This window comes from Suricata suricatta, chromosome 2 (genome assembly GCF_006229205.1).
Source record: "Suricata suricatta isolate VVHF042 chromosome 2, meerkat_22Aug2017_6uvM2_HiC, whole genome shotgun sequence".
In the NCBI taxonomy this organism is placed as follows: Eukaryota; Metazoa; Chordata; class Mammalia; order Carnivora; family Herpestidae; genus Suricata; species Suricata suricatta.
Window position 1 is genome coordinate 186,083,167 of NC_043701.1, and position 16,281 is coordinate 186,099,447.

Consider the following 16,281-nt stretch of genomic DNA (forward strand, 5'->3'; position numbering starts at 1 on the left):
GGGGCCGGGATCCCCGGGGTCAGCCCCCCGGAACGTGCTCCGGCCTGCCTCATCTCCTGCCTTCATCCATCCATCCATCACCCACCCTACAGACAGCTGATCGCCCCTGCCCGGGCCAGGCTGGGCGCGCGGGTGGAGCGCAGCGGGGGCACCGGCCGCCCTCGGGGACGGGCGTCAGGCACACGGTGAGCGCGCCTAGGGGTCGGTCCTGACGGGGTCGCGAGAGCCGGGGACGGGTGAGCGGAGATCTGCGAGGCAGAGGAGACTGGGCACGGGAGAGGGAACAGCACCTGCGCGGGCCGGAGCGGGCAGGGGCGTCGAGGAGGGCGCTGGGGCCGGGCTGCGGGGGCGGGGCGGGGGTGCCAGGCGCGCCCGGGTCTCGGCGTTTTCTGAGGCCAGGCGAAGACCGTCGTGGAGAGGGCGAAGAATCGCCCACTTGCGGTGAGGAGGAAAGGAGAGCGGGTCGGGGTGACGAGGGCCAAAGAGGCCAAGAGGCCAAGCCTGGGGGCTACTATGGGGATGGATGGCCCTGCACCGGCATAGGAGCTCCGGGAGAAGCCCGGGGGGCGGCAGCTCGGGAGCGGGTCCTGGGCGATCTGGCTGCGCCCGCGGGGTGCTGAGCTACTCGGGTTCACGTTTGCAGCTAGGCTCTGGGCGGAGGTGCAGCCTGCGCACAGCCGCACAGCCGCGACCCTGTGTGGGTGAGGGTGCGGGGCCGGAGCCCGGCTGCAGACCAGCCTTGCGGCAGCAGGGGGCGCTGCAGAGGAGACGCAGGCGGCCGAGAGGTGGAAGGGAAGGCCCGCAGGGCTGGGGCTGGGAGCCCAGGTCGGGTGTAGCGAGAGGGCATCAGCTCGATCAAATGTGGCCACCATGTCAGTGACACCAGCACTGAGAAGAAGCTGGTGGGATTAGTAAAGTGAAAGCTGCAGGTGACCCAAGAGCAGCCATTTCTCCCAAGAGGGGCGGGGGAAGGGCCGGGAGAGGGGGAGGGGTCTGGGATAGGGAGCCGGAGGGGTGCCCCACAGGACTTTTCCTGGAAGTTTGGCTTCTAATGGAGCGGAGAGAGATGAGACAGTGGTGATGCAGGGACTTCGTCATCGGGAAGGGGTCTTTTTAAACGAATAAGACCGTTAATCCCTTCGAAAGCTGCCAGGTTTGTGTTGGCTAATGTGATCCTGTGGCATTTACAGAACTACTAATAAGTGAATCTGGCAAGAGACAGGGCCCAACAACAGGATGCGAACATCGATCATATCAGTAAATGCCAGCAACATAGAAAGAAACATGCCATTAGAACAGTATCAAGAACAAGCTACATCGGGAAGAATTTAACAAAAGACGTGTAAAATCACTGCACTAAAGTTACAGAATGTGGCTGAGAGGCCGCGGTCAGGGGTCGGAGACTTGGGTTTGTGAGATGTCCTTTTGGAAACCAAGAGCCGACTCTGAAGTGTACACGGGAACGCAGAGGACCTGGCGTGGCCAGATGACCCGGAAGGGGAGCAGCGCTGGAGGACTCGCTGGACACCGTGTAGACCGGGGGGAAGAGTTCAGAACTGTCGTAGGTTAACAGGCCTGAGTAAATCATGGAAAATCATGAGCGGGCTGTTTTGGCTTCTGCAAATCGCTCTGCGGATGCATCCCCCCCGTTCACTGCTCTGACTGACTGCGTGGTGACTGCTAAGACATCCAGATAAAAGCGTGTTGGCTCCCCGCTAGTGTTTTCAGAAGGCGCTACCCGGCTGTCTGGCTCCCGTCTCTTCGCCTGCTCCCTAAGCAGATAACTTAGGTTGCAAACCCCTCCTCCCCCTCACTAAGACCCGGCCAAGGCCAAGCCTACGGTAAAAAGTCACATAGTCACCACCTCGTGATCTTAGGTGTTTAACTGTGATTGGTCATTTACAAGGCAAAGAACCTTAGAATGATAGGTTTCCGTGAAAACTGAATTGTAGTTGGTTATGACGCCTTCTGCCTGGCTGAAGTCCTGCTGCCTTTGTTCGGGACCGTTCTCTGCACTTTTCTCCTTGAGATCAGGAGATCGGGTTCGGCCCGGCCGCGAATAAAATGAATAAAACCTCGCCTCGCTTCTATTCGGCATTTGGCGTCTTTTTCACAGCACCCTGTTACAAGAACCACGGCCCATGCCCATAGTCCTCCTGTAATGCCCAAGATTTCAGTATCACCCCCAAAAGCCAAAACCCGCCAGGGAGACCGAGTCACGCGTGCAAAAGCAAAGGGCATTTATTCTTACGGCTCAGGCTGGCCGGGCCGAAGTTCGGGCTCACAGCTTCACCAGCGCAGTGGGTCCAGGCTGAGAGCCCCGAGCAAGGGCTGAGTCGGGTTTTTATGGGTTTGGGAAGGGGGAGTTACAGGAAACTGTGACATCCAGTCATCATTGTATCACAGCGTTGGCAGTAACTCTAACCATACACATTGTCCGGGGTGTTCGTTTCGGCGGGACCCAATCACAACATTTAGGGTATCTTTGAAATTGACCAATTACAGAGCGAGTTCAGGGTCTTATTTGGTGACTCTCGGGTTAACTTTAACATGAGGTAACAGGGTCCTATCTAAAGTTCGCATCTGCGGGCCTCACCCTTAGGAAAGTGGAGAGAGGTAGCTGGCCTTCCCTGTTTGGGTGTCGTGAAGGTGGTCTCTCTTGCCCTAGGCAATGTGTAACTGCCTGTTAGTTTCGGGGAACTTCTAGTTCAGAGGGGCAACTTAAAGCCTGTTTGGTTTAGACTTGGGTCCTTACACTCCGATTGGGGTGGATGTGCTGATTCCATGGGGGAAAGGAGTCTCTTCCACAGCGATGCCAGACCCCCTGGGGGTGGGGGTTGTGGGGTCACACAGCCCCGGCACTGTGCCCGCCCGGCAGCTTTCCTGTGAGCCAGGGCAGAGGCTTAGAGGGAACTTAAACGTTTGAAAGAGTGAAGCAGACCGTCCCACCGTCTTGGCGCAGGCAGAACTTTCCCTAGGGCAAAGAACCTAGGGCAAAAGGAGAAACCATAAAGGAAGAAAATAAAGCTGTCATCAAATGTAAAACATCTACGGGCCACCTGGGCCGCTCAGTCCCTTACGCATCCAACTTCGGCTCAGGTCATGATCTCATGGTTTGTGGGTTCAAGCCCTGAGTCAGGCTCTGTGCTGACGGCTCAGAGCCTGGAGCTGCTTCAGATTCTGTGTCTCCCTCTCTCTGCCCCTTCTCTGCTCATGCTCTGTGTTTCTCAAAAATAAACATTAAAAAAAATTTTTTTAAAGTAAGATATCTGCTCTTTGAAAGACTTAAGAAAATGAATAGGCAAACTACGGATCAGAAGAAAATATTCACGGTACGTACACTTGACGCAGGAACTGTACCAAGGTTATATTTTTAAAAGCCAGCAAATCAATAATGAAAGATGACACACAAAAAAATGGGCAGAAGATGTGAATAGACACTGGACAGTAAGAGATACGTGATCGTCTTGTAGGCGTATGGAAGGGCGCTTGGCATCCTGAGTAATTAGGGAACCACACATTTAAATCAAAATGAGATAACTGTTGCAAACCCACAGAATTGCTGAAATTAAAAAGCCGGACTATGATGCAGATCCGTGCGGCACACCAGCGGGAATCCTGACGCGCTGCCGCAGGGAGTGTGAAATCCTACAAACACTGAGAAACAGAGTTTTTGATCAAGTTAAACATGACCCCACGATGTCACTTTCAGGGCTTTACCCAAGAGAAATGACGTGTCTTCATTCATATCAGCCCCAAAGCGCAAACAACCCGAATGCCCAACAGCACACCAGCCGTGGGGTGTCGCCCACTGAGCTCTCCGCCACGGGAGGGACTGAGCCCGGGCCACCGGGCCACCAGGGAGGGTGCGTCTGAACAGCAGAGAGCAATGGAACCAGCGTGAAGGAGTCCTCCTGCCAGGCCGTTTCCACTCGGTTCTAGAACAGACGGGAGGAACCAAAGACCGTGGGGGTCGGGGAGGGGCTAAGTGCCCCGGGGAGGCAGGCGGGGTCCACGACTTTTCTGGAGGGCCAGGCGCCTGGCTGTACTCCCCTCAGAACTCCCCTGGGCCGCCTGGGGGCTCAGTCCATGAAGCCTCTGACTCCTGATTTGGGCTCAGGTCATTCGCTCGTGGTGGGCGAGGTCGAGCCCCGTGTCAGGCTCTGTGCCGACAGTGTGGAGCCTGCTTGGGGTTCTCCCTCTCCCTCTGCCCCTCCCCTGCTCCTCCTCTCTCCCTCTCTCTCAAAATTAACAAATAAAATAAAACAACACCAAACTCCCTGGTGTCACCATTTACCGTGGGGCAGCTTATTTTACTTCAGTTGTGTGTACCTCAAGGACGAACCAGGTGGAGGTGAGTGCCAGGCCCGGGGCTCCAGGCAGGCCGGCCTGAGAGGGAGCGGGACCCCAGCAGCGGGGCTGCGGGGGCGTGTGCCAGCGCTCCTGCCCCCCAGGACGTGTGGCCGGGCTGCGGGGCTGCCGAGGTGGGAGCACCGTCAGGGGCTGGGCAGGGAGGAGGGCGGGCCAGAGGCCCCGGGATGTGGGCAGAGCCCCGGCCCCCTGGAGTTAGAGCCCCTGCCCCGATGACCTCACCCGCCTCCAGGATGAGAGATGCCGGGGGATGCGGTCTTTCTGCAGGGGGTTTGGTGCAGCCCAGCGGCTTCCTGCAGGCGGACACGGGGGCACCGGGACCGAGGGCCAGTGGGTGGGGGAAAGCGGAGCTTCTGTGCGCTGCCTTGGCCCGTGGAGCAGGTCACCACGTGGTGACCCAGCCATGTCCGCGGTGGGGAGGGGCAGCACCGGCCGGGGGTGTGGGGATGCCACTGGGTGAGCCCAGGAGGACCGGCAGAAGAGGAACATGCCAGCAGCCGTAAAGCGTTAGCTGAGCAGCAGAAACCACCCTCCCCACAGACTGTCTCCTCTCATTCTTCTGTCTCCGGAACAGACTGATTTTTGGCAAGCCTGCCTCACTCCCACCTCCCTTGTAGCCAGTGTGGCCAAGCGAGCAAGTTTAGGGGAGTCAGTAAAGCAGTTGAGGGGAGTATTCTCAAAGGGAGAGCAACCTTCATGGCTCCTTCCTTTTGCCTGTCAGTGGAAATGTGGCTGTGAAGACTGGAGCTTCAGCAGCCATTTTGTGCCATGAGGAGATGCCCTCCATGCTGTGGATGAAGGAACCTGGGTCTCCCGTCTGTGGGGGAGGTACTGGGTCCTGTGTGGCCTTATGTGAAAGAGAAATGGACATTCCTCTTATTAAATCTACTGCGGCTTCTTTATCTGGGACACTCCCAACTTATGTCCTCACCAGGGATTCATTTGGCCTTTTGAAGAAGATCAGGATGCAGTGCAGACCACAGGGCAGATTTCTGACAAGTATTGTGTCTAAGTTTTCTTAGACAAGATGTGATAGAAAAGCATGATGGAAAATGCATGCCTGCATGTTTCTGTACATGCACGGGGCCACGTGAGGTCCGTGAGGGGGGAAAGATAAATTCTGCCTGGGAATGAGCCTGAAACCCAAGCGCCGCATCTCCTCAGGGTCTACAGTCACGGAGCAGCTCGCAGGTAGAAGGCTCACGTCCCTCCATCAGCCAGCCGTCAGCTCCGCAGAGGCTTCTCAGACGCGGCTTTGTTTATTCAGAGAGGCGCCTGGCACCATGTGCCCAGCGGTAATAAAATACTCATCCCCCCGAGGAACTATCTCCCAACATCATGTAGTGAGCGATTTGCCGAATCCTAGAGCATCAAATATTCAAACTCATGTTCCTAGTTATACAGGAGCCTTAAATGTGAGGAGGGGACACAAGGTTTATTTTGCGGCTGGTTTTCCATTTAGTAGAGACCGTTCAGGTCGGGCCCCCGCCTGCTCTTTCCCCGTCCGCGCCTGAGAACACGTGTGCTTCCTTCTGAAAGTCCACCCCTGTCCCCGTCCCTCCTCCCTGTCCCTGCTCTGACCCCGGACGCTCGGAGGAGAGGCTGAGGCGGCCCTGGGGACGCCCCACACGGCACTCCCGGCGGCTCCTGCCCTCGCTGTCCTCCGTGCCTGCCCTGGCTGGGGCCCGACGGCGCCCCCCTCCCCCGCCTGCAGCAGGAGGTCCCTGCCGTGCGTCCTGTGTGCCCCTCACCGCACGTCGGGCCACCCTCTGTGCACACAGGGGCACGGGGGCCAGGCCCTGCGTCTGGTCTCCAGGCCAGCACGGGCTGCACGGGCGTCTCCACCGTGGGCGCCTGGGGTCACAGCACTTGGGCGACGGGGACCACAGCACGGCCGGGCAGCTGCTCCTGGGCCGTGGGCCGGGCCTGTCCTGCTGACGCGGTGTTAGGATCTGCTCCTCGACACCGGTGCGGGGTGGGGGGTGGGGTTCAGATGCTTGTCCTCGGATCTTCTACGCTCTCGGACTGCGTCCATCAGACCGCGGCCGTGCGTTCCCTACAGTTTGCCGGCACTGGTGAGACTGGACAAGTTCCCCCGTGTGTTTTGAGCTGGTGAGTTTGTGGGTGTGTGGGCATGGGTGTGTACGTGTGTGAGTGTGCACATGCGTGTGCGTGCGCACGCTCGCATGCAGGTGCCTGTGGGTGTGTGTGCATGTGCACATGCGTGTAAGTGCAGATGTGTATGGGTGTGCACATGTGCATGTGGCTTGCATGGATGTGTGTACATGTGGTTATGTGTGCGTGAGTGTGCATGTGTGGGTGTGAGTGATCTGCATGGGTGGATGTGCATGAGGTCATGTGTGTGTCTGCGTGTGTGTGCATACGTGTGTGCACGTGTGTGTGTGAGCATGTCCAAGGGTGAGCAGGGAGAGTCACAAACTTTGATGACCGTTGTCCTGTGGTAATTGGCTTCCCCCGAGCGCGCCTGCATTTTTCTGGAAAATCACCCGTGTCGCCGGCCTTTAGAACACACAGACCTGAACACAATCGTTTTCCTGGTGGTTTTCCATGTCCTCTGTGTCTAGAGCTTTCTCCTATTATTTCTTCATTTTGTGTCTCTTTCTTTCCTTCTTGGTTAGGTTAGCTAAGCTAATGGTTTTTCTATTTTATTATTTTCTCTGTTTAAAGGATGAGTTTTGGGTTTATTTACTGATCCTACAATTCATTGTTGATTAATTTCTTCTTTAATTTTCAGCCCACCCTTTTGTCGCTTATCTTGGCGCTGTGTTCTGGTTCTTCTTGAGTTGGATGCCTGATTTAGTTATTCTCCCCTTTTTCTTGTTAAGATAAGCCAGGGATGAACTTTCGTCTGAGCAGTGTGGACCCCTAATTTCTGACGTGTGGTGCTGAAGCCTGACTCTCCGGGCGCCCAGCCAGCTCTGTCCGCGCAGGTGCGACCCTTGACATCAGGGTTGTGAGTTCGAGCCGCACCTTAAAAATGAAGTCTTTAAAAAAACCTTAGTTCGCAAACCGTGAAACGTGTCTTCCCACCCAGGTACTGAAGGAGTCTGCTCCTTCACTTCACCGGCGAGGAAACAGGGACAATGACAATGACCGTCTGCAGAACGTTTCCCTGGAGGTCACAGTCATGGTCCCCTGGGCCGGGCAGTGTGGTGGGAGGGTGGCCGGAGGGACGGGAGCCCGGGCGGCAGAGGCCTTGGGCCCTGTTCCTGGCTCCCACTCCATGGCTGATCTTGAGTTTCTCGTGGTTTCTCCGCTCGGCTGTTCCCAGGAATCTGCGGTTCTTTCAAGTTCTTCAAGCACGCGGGGCCCTCTGCCTGTGAGCCAGGGCCGCAGAGCTGGGGCGAAGCAGGCTCGAGCAGGTGTGGCCGGAGGGGACCCCCAGTCCCAGCCCCCACACCTCCCGTACCCCAGACGGGGACACGCCCTCCGTTTCCGGTGCCAGGTCCGAGGCAGACGCAGCCTCCCCGCCTGTTGACTGCAGGCCACCCCACGCGCCTCGCTCTGGCCCCACAACCTCACGGGCGTGGACACCAGGCAGCCACGCAGCCACTGACCCTGGACTCACGACGGCAGCTTCTTTGGGAGCTGCTCAAACCCAGAGGTCTCACTGGGTTCGCTCAATGCTCCCCAAACGGGCACATCCCAGCCAGCAGCCAGGAAGGCGCTCCGGGGGCTGTGCGCAATGCAAGACGCTCACAGGCAGAAGGGAGGGGACGGAAGGTTCTAGTAGCCAAGGTGGGTTGGTGGTGGCATGAGCCATTCCAGTTGGGGCCTGCCGTCTTGTGTCTACAGAACGTGGCAGAAGCTGATGGGGGCCCTCGCTCCGGTCGGATCCCTGGTGTGGGAGGGGCTCCCGGCTTCCCCCTTCCCACTGGGGCTGAGGACTCGCCTGCCCGAGGTGCTAGCGGTGCGGGGGGAGATGGCTTTTCCCTTCAGGCCCTGGTCTGAGGATGAGGAAGAGTCCAGGCATGGTGAGCTAAGCACAAGGCAAGGAGAACCTTCCAGAACTGCAGCTTTCCCCTCACTGTCCCAGAGCAGGATTTGGTGGAGGAAGAAGCCAGACTCAAACATCCTCCATGAAAAGTGTCCTGTAAGGGGCGCCTGGGGGGCTCAGTTGGTTAAGCATCCGACTGCAGCTCAGGTTATGATCTCTTAGATCACGGGTTCGAGCCCCGTGTCAGGCTCGGTGCTGACAGCTCGGAGCCCGGAGCTGCTTCGGATTCTGTGTCTCCCTCTCTCTCTGCCCCTCCCCCACTCACATTCTGTCTCTCTCTCAAAATAAACATTAAAAAACACTTTTTTAAAGAAAAATGTCCTGCTGCCATACATCTGGGGTTGGGGGGAGGGGCTCCACATGACCCAGCGCCCCCTCCGGCCCCCCGGGGACAGAGGGCCGTGTCCGGGGCTCTGCCTGCCCCCCGCCCCACACTCCCTGGGGAGAGAGAGCTCTGGGTCACAGCCCAGCTCTTTCGGCAGAAACGTCTGGGAAGAAGTGAGGCGCCTCCGGGAGGCCCAGCAGGACGGGACCCCCAGTGGGTGTCAAGGCCACGGACATTTGCGCAGTCTGGGGCACCGCGGGCACTGGGCTGGAGAGCGGGCCCCTGAGCGTGGGGCAGATGCGTGGGTGGGCAATGGGCTGGGTTTCTCAGTGGCCAAGCCTGAGCAAGGCCCCGAAGCTGTGACCTCTCCCCGCTGACAGGGCCACATGCCCCCGAGCCCCCAGGCTCAGGACCCCCAGGCCCGGCCTAGAGCAGTGCTCGGTGCCTTCCAGCCGCTGCCGATCTGAGGAGGCCCCAAATAGTTCTTCGTGTGTTCAGGCCCCCTAACCCCCCGTCCCCTGCTTGGCACCCCCTGCTGTGCTCGGTGCGGCGGGGGGGGGCTGTACCGGACCCTGGACCCTGGAGTCCAGTCGGGGCAGGCTGGCAGCCTGGCACTCTCAGGGAAAGCTGGGCACGTGGGGGCTGTGGCCCAGGGGCTCTGGAGGCCGGGGAGGGGCAGCGGGGGGCCCTCTGTGCCAGGCAGTGAGCAGCTCCAAGCAGGGGCATGGCAGTGGGGGAGCCGGGAGAAACGGCCGGAAGGAGACTTGTTCAGTAGCGGACAGGGCTGACCTTGCCGGCAGAGCCGGGTGTGGTGTGTGTCCTAACCAGGTGGCCGCACAGGACCGCCTCGCAGGGTGAGGGCCCGCTGCTGTTTGCTCTGACAGCCTTGCTCCATGAGCAGGGATTTTGGATGCTCCGGAAAGTTCTGAGGGGCTGGCAAGCAGCCCCCACCGGTGTGGACTGGGGTGGGGGGAGGATGAGCTGCTCAGGAGGTGGGCTTCTCCTGACCAGGTGGGGGCTCGGCCGCGTGCCCCCGGGTCCCAGAGCTCTGGCACCGGGTCCTTTCCCGGTGACGGGGTGGGGGGTTCCCTCCACTGCCAGCCGCTCCAAGGGTGCTGGGCATGCGCGCCCCGGCTCCTGTCAGCAGAACCTCAGGGATCCCTTCTGGAATGAATATAAAATATCAATAAGACACAGATATAAACACATAAAATATGTTTTTCCTCACAAGCGGTCTTCCCCCGACGCCTCCCCGTCCACAGCTCCCGGGCTGCGTCCTCAGCGCTGACCTGGCGCGCCCGGCCGAGCGAGTCTGGGGCCGGCCAGGCTGCTCCTCCCGCGTCCCCCGCAGCGGCTCTGCGGGGCCCCGTTGCCGAGTCCCGGCCGGCGCTGGGCTCTGAGCAGAGCTGCCGGCCAGACCGAAGGCTCCTCATTAAACTGGAATTTCAGGCAAGTATCGAGCGCGGACATCTGAGTCGGGACAGCGTTTCATGGACACATTCATACTGAAAAGTAACGTTTTGTCTTACGCTCGAGTGTGGCGGGGTGGCCTTGCTGTGTAAGCGTGTAATTTACCAAATCTACCGGCTCTAAACCCGAGCGACGTGGGCGACCGGAAGCAGGCGTCCCTCACCTCTGAGGCTTGCTCAGGTGACGGACAGGTGGTAACGCAAGGCGGGGGTGGGGACAGGGACCAATGCTGACGGAAGGCCCCGGGGACACTCGGGGGCCCGCGCCCCCCTCCCGATGACAGAACCGTTTGTCCAAACCCCAGGCCGGGAGGCCGGGGCGCCCGTGCCACGCTGAGGCCTGCGGTGGCCGCACCAGGTCCCCGCGGCGCTCGCTCCAGCCTGTGGCCGCGTGCCTCCTCGTTTTGTGGGAGACCCTGGTGATCGCCTGCGTTTGGTGCTGCTCTTCTTCAAGCCTCACGTCCTGGGCCCAGCCTGGGGGCCCCTCGCCTGAAGCCGCGTGGTCTGCTGACCTACCTGTGACCTGTTTGTCTTGGAATACGGAGGGCACAGCGCTGTGCTGACTGCGGGCCTTGAGGCCTCGCGGCCTGGCTGGCTTCAGGGGCCGACCGACAGCCCCGCGGAAGCCACGAGCCGGCCCGTTGTGCTCAGCCGTCGCCTTCCCCGCCCGAAGAGCGCTGAGCCCGCCGTCTCGGGGACGAGGCTGAGCCCGGGGAGCCTGTGTGCTTCAGCCCACAGGCCTCGGGCCGCTGCCCTGTGTCCTCAAAGGTGGCGCAGGGCAGGGGTGAGCACGTCTGGGCCAGCAGGCTGCTCCCAGGGGCCACGCCCACTGGGTGGGAGACGGAGGGGGGCCGTGTCCCAAGGAGGGACCCGGTGTCTCCCTCCGTCCCCAGCCAGTTCCGGACAGGACTGGGGGCTGGCAACTATTCAAACAGGCGGCACCATCCCAGAGACCCTGTGTAACTGGAAACGAAGGGAGGTCACTGGTGCCGCAGTGGCCGTGGACTCAGGCTTGCGAGAGGCCCCTGAGCAGGGTCGGGAAAGGAGTGAGAGGGAACGCTCAGGTTCCAATATTGCTTCTTTACCCAGAGCTGGGGCTGGCCGACTTCGGTCGTATTATATTTTTCACTTTGGGAATTCATGTCTCAGACAATGAAAGTGTGAGGATGCTTCACTGGCACACGCACACACTAGACAAACCGAGGAAGCGTCAGCATCCATTCAACCCGGCAGGAGCGCAGGGCGGGGCGGGGGCCGCGAAGCCTGGGCGCCTGGACCCACGGAGGAGCCTCCCCCCGAGATGCGTCCTCACAGCGGGAGGCACAGAATCCACTGAGCATTGGGCAAAAGAAAAAATAAAAACAACACAAAGCAGAAAGTATCACAAAAACATGCAAAAATAGGAATAAATATAAAATATCAATGAGACACAGATATAAATACATAAAATATAATACGACCAAAGTCTTATCAGTAATGGGCCCGACACACACCTGCTGAATGGAGACTCAAATTGCACCACAGAGCAAACTAGTTACCTGCTGTTGACACAGACCCGTGAGCACCTGAGTGACCCAGGGGGATGGGACAGAAAAGAACAGGCCAGAGAGAGAGACTGAGAGTCAGCCGGGGAGGGGCAGAGAGAGAAAGAGACACAGAATCTGAAGCAGCTCCAGGCTCTGAGCTGTCAGCACAGAGCCTGACGGGGGGCTCAAACCCATGGACTGTGAGATCACCTAAGCTGAAGTTGACACTCAACCGACTGAGCCCCCCAGGTGCCCCAATATTAATTATTTTAAACAGAATTAATAATTAATGCTTTATTAAACAGTATCAGGGCATAGAAAAGAAGGAAATCTTCCAAATTATGTCCATGAAGGCAGAACAACATTGATATTTAATTTTCACAAAGATAGCACAGAATGAAAACTACAAACCAATCTTGGATGTGAATATCAATGTAAAAATCTAAAATAAATAAAATACTAGCCAATAGTATCTAATAGCACCCCCCCAAAAAAAAAGGCCAGGTGAGATCATCCTGGGAATTCAAAAGTAGTTTAACACTCAGACGTTTATTCTTCTAAATCAGCATGGATGAGCGTCAACAGAGAAAAGCATGATTATTTCCAAAGTGCCTATAAGGCATTTGATAAAATCCAGCATCTATTCTTGATTAAAAGCTCTAAATTAATTAGAAAGAAATGAGCATTTGCCGAGATCCTAAGGAAAGATTATCATTATTCTCATGAAGTCAGAAACAAGACAAAGATGTTCAATATTAACTTGATGCAATTTGATACAATAAAGGGATCAGAGGCATCAGAAGGAAAAAAGGAAGTAAACTGACTTCTGTTTCCAGAAGGCAGGGCCGTGTGCCGGACCCTCCGGGTGCAGGCTACAATCAGGAGGGCTAGAAGGCCAGTTGCAAAACTGCTTGTAACAACCCACGGGCGTCCTAGGAAAAGTGACCAGTTAAAAGAAAAGTAGGAAAATGGCCCTGTTTGCTGTAACCATGGCGACCATGGCAAAGACGAAGTCCTGGGAAGAAATCTGACGAGAAACAGGTTGGATACTGACAAAGAAAAGTTTAAATGCTATCGAAGTTCAGAAGAAAAACAAAAGAAACTGCCATATTCATAGAAAAGGCCAATATTACAAAGATATTAATTCTCCCTAAATTAACGTGTAAACTTGATGTAATTCTAATAGTCCACAAAGGTGTGTGTGTGCGCGCGCGCACGTGTGTGCTAAGAACCAATCAAGTTCATTCTAAATTGTATTTTTGGGGGCGCCTGGGTGGCTCAGTCGGTTAAGCCTCCGACTTCGGCTCAGGTCAGATCTCACGTTCGTGGGTTCGAGCCCCGCGTCGGGCCCTGTGCTGACAGCTAGCTCAGAGCCTGGAGCCTGCTTCCGGTTCTGTGTCTCCTTCTCTCTCTGCCCCTCCCCCTCTCATGCTCTGTCTCTGTCTGTATCAAAAATAAATAAAACATTAAAAAAATTGTTTAAATTGTATTTTGAAAAACAAATACACATGCATCCAAAAACCTCTGTAGCAAAGTCGAGGTTAGACCAGTCCTACTAGAGGACAGGCACTTCATGAGGCCGAGACATTAGACCGTGTCCTGGAGCACGGACTCGCAGCAGGGTGACCAGGCGGGAGGAGACCCGGCCACCAGGGCCTCGGAGCCAGACGCCCCACCTGACTCCACAGCAAAGTGCCCGAGGGGAGCCCACAAGCTAAACAGAAAAGCTGAGCGAGATGGAAGTTCTGCAAGAAGGCAGGAGACTGACAAATGTTCTCAGTCTGGTCTGACACAAACTCAGAGACTATAAACGACCACAAAAAGACAGCCCAGAAACTTCAAAATGAGACAGATCCCACGGTAAGCAGGTGAAAAGACAAACGGAAACCTGAGGACAATTTGCAACAGGCAGTCAAGGTCAAGGGCTAGTCCTGGTGAGCGTCTGCAAATCGGCAGTAAAGTGACCTTATGCTCATGGAAGCGCGGGCCCAGGCGTCCGGCCAGCGGCGCAAAGGAAAGAAGACAGAGCTGCGTCTAACCCGAACCGGCTGCTTATAAGAGAGAGGAAACCTGGGAACCAGACCACATTTGTCATGTGTCCACATGGGAAGGACGGTGGCTTGGGGAGAAGGTAGGTAGGACCGAGGACAGACGGACGGCACACCAGCGCGGAGGGCCTGCGGCGACCCCGAGGAGCTGCCCCCTCGGCCCAGAGCTTCCGCACGCCGCCCCGTAGCTCTGGGTCCCCAGCCCGCGCCATCCCCGCTGGCGTCCCCGCCCTGCCAGGCGTGGGGGAAGCGGTGTGCGCACCCGCAGCACCACCGTTACCAGACGCGACTCTGGTTACACTCGACCCCACGGCAGTGTCTGCTCAGTGAGTCCCGTGGGCTCTGCCTCCCAAGCCAGGCTACGCCCGCCCCTTCTTGTGCCCCCAGCCCTGCCACTGCCCCCACAAATTACTGCTTCACCCCTCCCTGCCCCTTCTTCTGCTCCTACCCTAGACCCGTGTCCGGAGCAGCCAGTCACAACACAGGGTTCCGAGAGGGCTCAGCGTCTGTAACACTTCACTGCGTCCTCAGAGTGGCCACTGGGGCAGACGGGGCGGGAGGAGCCTCCTGCGGCCAGAGCTCCTCTAGGTCGGAGGCCCCGGGAGCAAGCGAGGCGGGTGCTGTGGCCAAGGCCTGGGCGCCAAGGGAGGCAGGGGGCAGGAGCCGCAGCGAGCTGCCAGGGGAACCCCTTGGGCCGGGGGGTCACTGTGGGGTGGGTGGGAGCACAGCCCAGGCCCCACACTGCTACGGCCTCATGGGGCGGCGGCAGAGTTTCACCGTCTGTAGCCAGGGGCGCTGCCCCTGCCTGGGGGGCCCTTGGAGGCTGGCGAGGAAGTCTGTGCTGGGTGGGGAGCGTTCAGGTGGCATTAGGGTGCTTTGGCGCCCGAACCTCTGAATTGGGCCTCCGGGCTCAGAGGGCGAGGCCCAGCTGCCAAGGACTCCGGCTTGGCTTTGTGGCTTTGAGCACCGTGTCCCCGGAGACCGGGCCTTCCTGAGTCTGGGGAAGAAAGCCTCCCCGGAGGCGCAGGCTGCGTGTCTGCCGCTGTCCTCTCCCCTCCTGCGCGCTGTCGCCGGTCACGGGCATTTCCTGTCCTCCCTCCCGGCGCCCGGACGGCGCAGCTGTTTGAACGCAGGCTCGGTCGGCTGTGACGGTGCTCAGCCACTTGATCGTACTCACTGAGGCTGAGAACCCCTGGGAACGCCCCCCCCCCCCGAGCCCACCGTCCTCGCACACAGACCAGAGCAGCCCGCCCTCCAGGACCCCCGGGACCCCCAGGACCCCTGGGGCACCACACACAAGCCCCCGAGACGGGCTGCCCCTCGGCCCCTCCAGGCGCCTGCCTGCCCCGGAGCCCCCTGGCCCGGGTCCCGCAGGCGAGCCCAGTGTGAGGACGGAGCCCCTCCAGGGCCCATGACACTGAGCAGGCTGGGCGCCCAGCGGTCCTGTCCTTTCTTGGGGGCAATGCTGTGACCGCTGGGCTGGGCTGGAGCTGCCACCCCGGGCGGTGGACGGGTCTGGAGCGCCCCAGGTGGCAGCCACACTGGGGTGGGCGTTGTGGGGGTGGGAGCTGGGTGTCAAACAGGGGGCTGAGGGACATGTTAGCTGACACAGCGGGGGGGGGCAGCTCTGAGCCCCACACCTGGAGGGTGAGACACGGGCAGGACGCCCCGCATGCTGGTGATGTGTAAGTGGCCCTGAGTGCCCCAGGCGCCAGGCAAGTTTCCCAGTAGTCACGGGCAGACAGTGCCTGTGTGCAGTCGGGGAAGCTGCACGAAGGTCCCGGCCCAGAAACCCAGCCAAGTCAGATGCCCATGGACCGGTGACCTCACGCCCTCTGGACGGGCCCTTTGGGCTTCACTGACAGCAAGGACCCTGGGCCCAGAGGGGCTTCCACACGCGGAGACCCTCCCCAGGCCTGACGGTCAGCCTGAATGGCAGGTCACCGACCCCTTGGCCGAGGGGCGGTGGATCTCAGTGTCGACTCTCGGCACTTGGGCCGTGAAACGAGGCAGTGCGCTCCCGGTTCTGGGGACCACGGTGGCATAGCCACGGTGACCCTCTGACAACAGCTCCTCCCTGGACCACAGTGCACGTGCCCAGCTCTGGCCGTGGCACCTCCCCGTGCTCCCTCGACTCCAAACCCCTCGGGGGGCCGGGCCGGGCTGGGTCGTGGAGTGATGGGTCTGGACTGGCTCCCCCGGGGGGCCCCCCGAGTGCCAGCTCCGCCTCCTCCAGCCACGGCCCCCATGGCGTCCGCGCGGGGAAGCAGCTTGTGTCTGCGTGGGGAGAGCCGTGCCAACAGAGGTTCTGAAGGTGGGGCCCACGGCCCTGCCCCGGGCGGGTGGAGGTCCCTTATGGAGGCCCCGAGGTCCCCTTGCTAAAGGGGTAGACACAAACTGACATAGATTGTCACTTTAGAGTTTTCCTTAGGGACGTCCCCCGGTGGGGGGACAACCCGCATTTCTCAAGTGGCCCTGGAAACCTCCAGAAGCAGCTGCCATTAACAATGTCATCAAGGCCAGG

The 16,281-nt window shown here is 58.9% G+C and overlaps 2 long non-coding RNA genes across 2 annotated transcripts; one reads left to right on the forward strand and one right to left on the reverse strand.

Moving 5' to 3' along the window:
• The first annotated feature begins 12 nt into the window (after positions 1–12).
• Positions 13–2,078, forward strand: LOC115274124. Its single transcript, XR_003901099.1, has 2 exons — positions 13–185; positions 1,191–2,078. It is a non-coding gene; the product is annotated as an uncharacterized LOC115274124 (long non-coding RNA).
• Positions 2,079–9,793: 7,715 nt separating this feature from the next.
• LOC115274191 lies at positions 9,794–14,282 on the reverse strand. Its single transcript, XR_003901133.1, has 3 exons — positions 14,206–14,282; positions 10,004–10,219; positions 9,794–9,878 (listed from the first exon to the last, which is right to left on the reverse strand). It is a non-coding gene; the product is annotated as an uncharacterized LOC115274191 (long non-coding RNA).
• Positions 14,283–16,281: the final 1,999 nt, after the last annotated feature.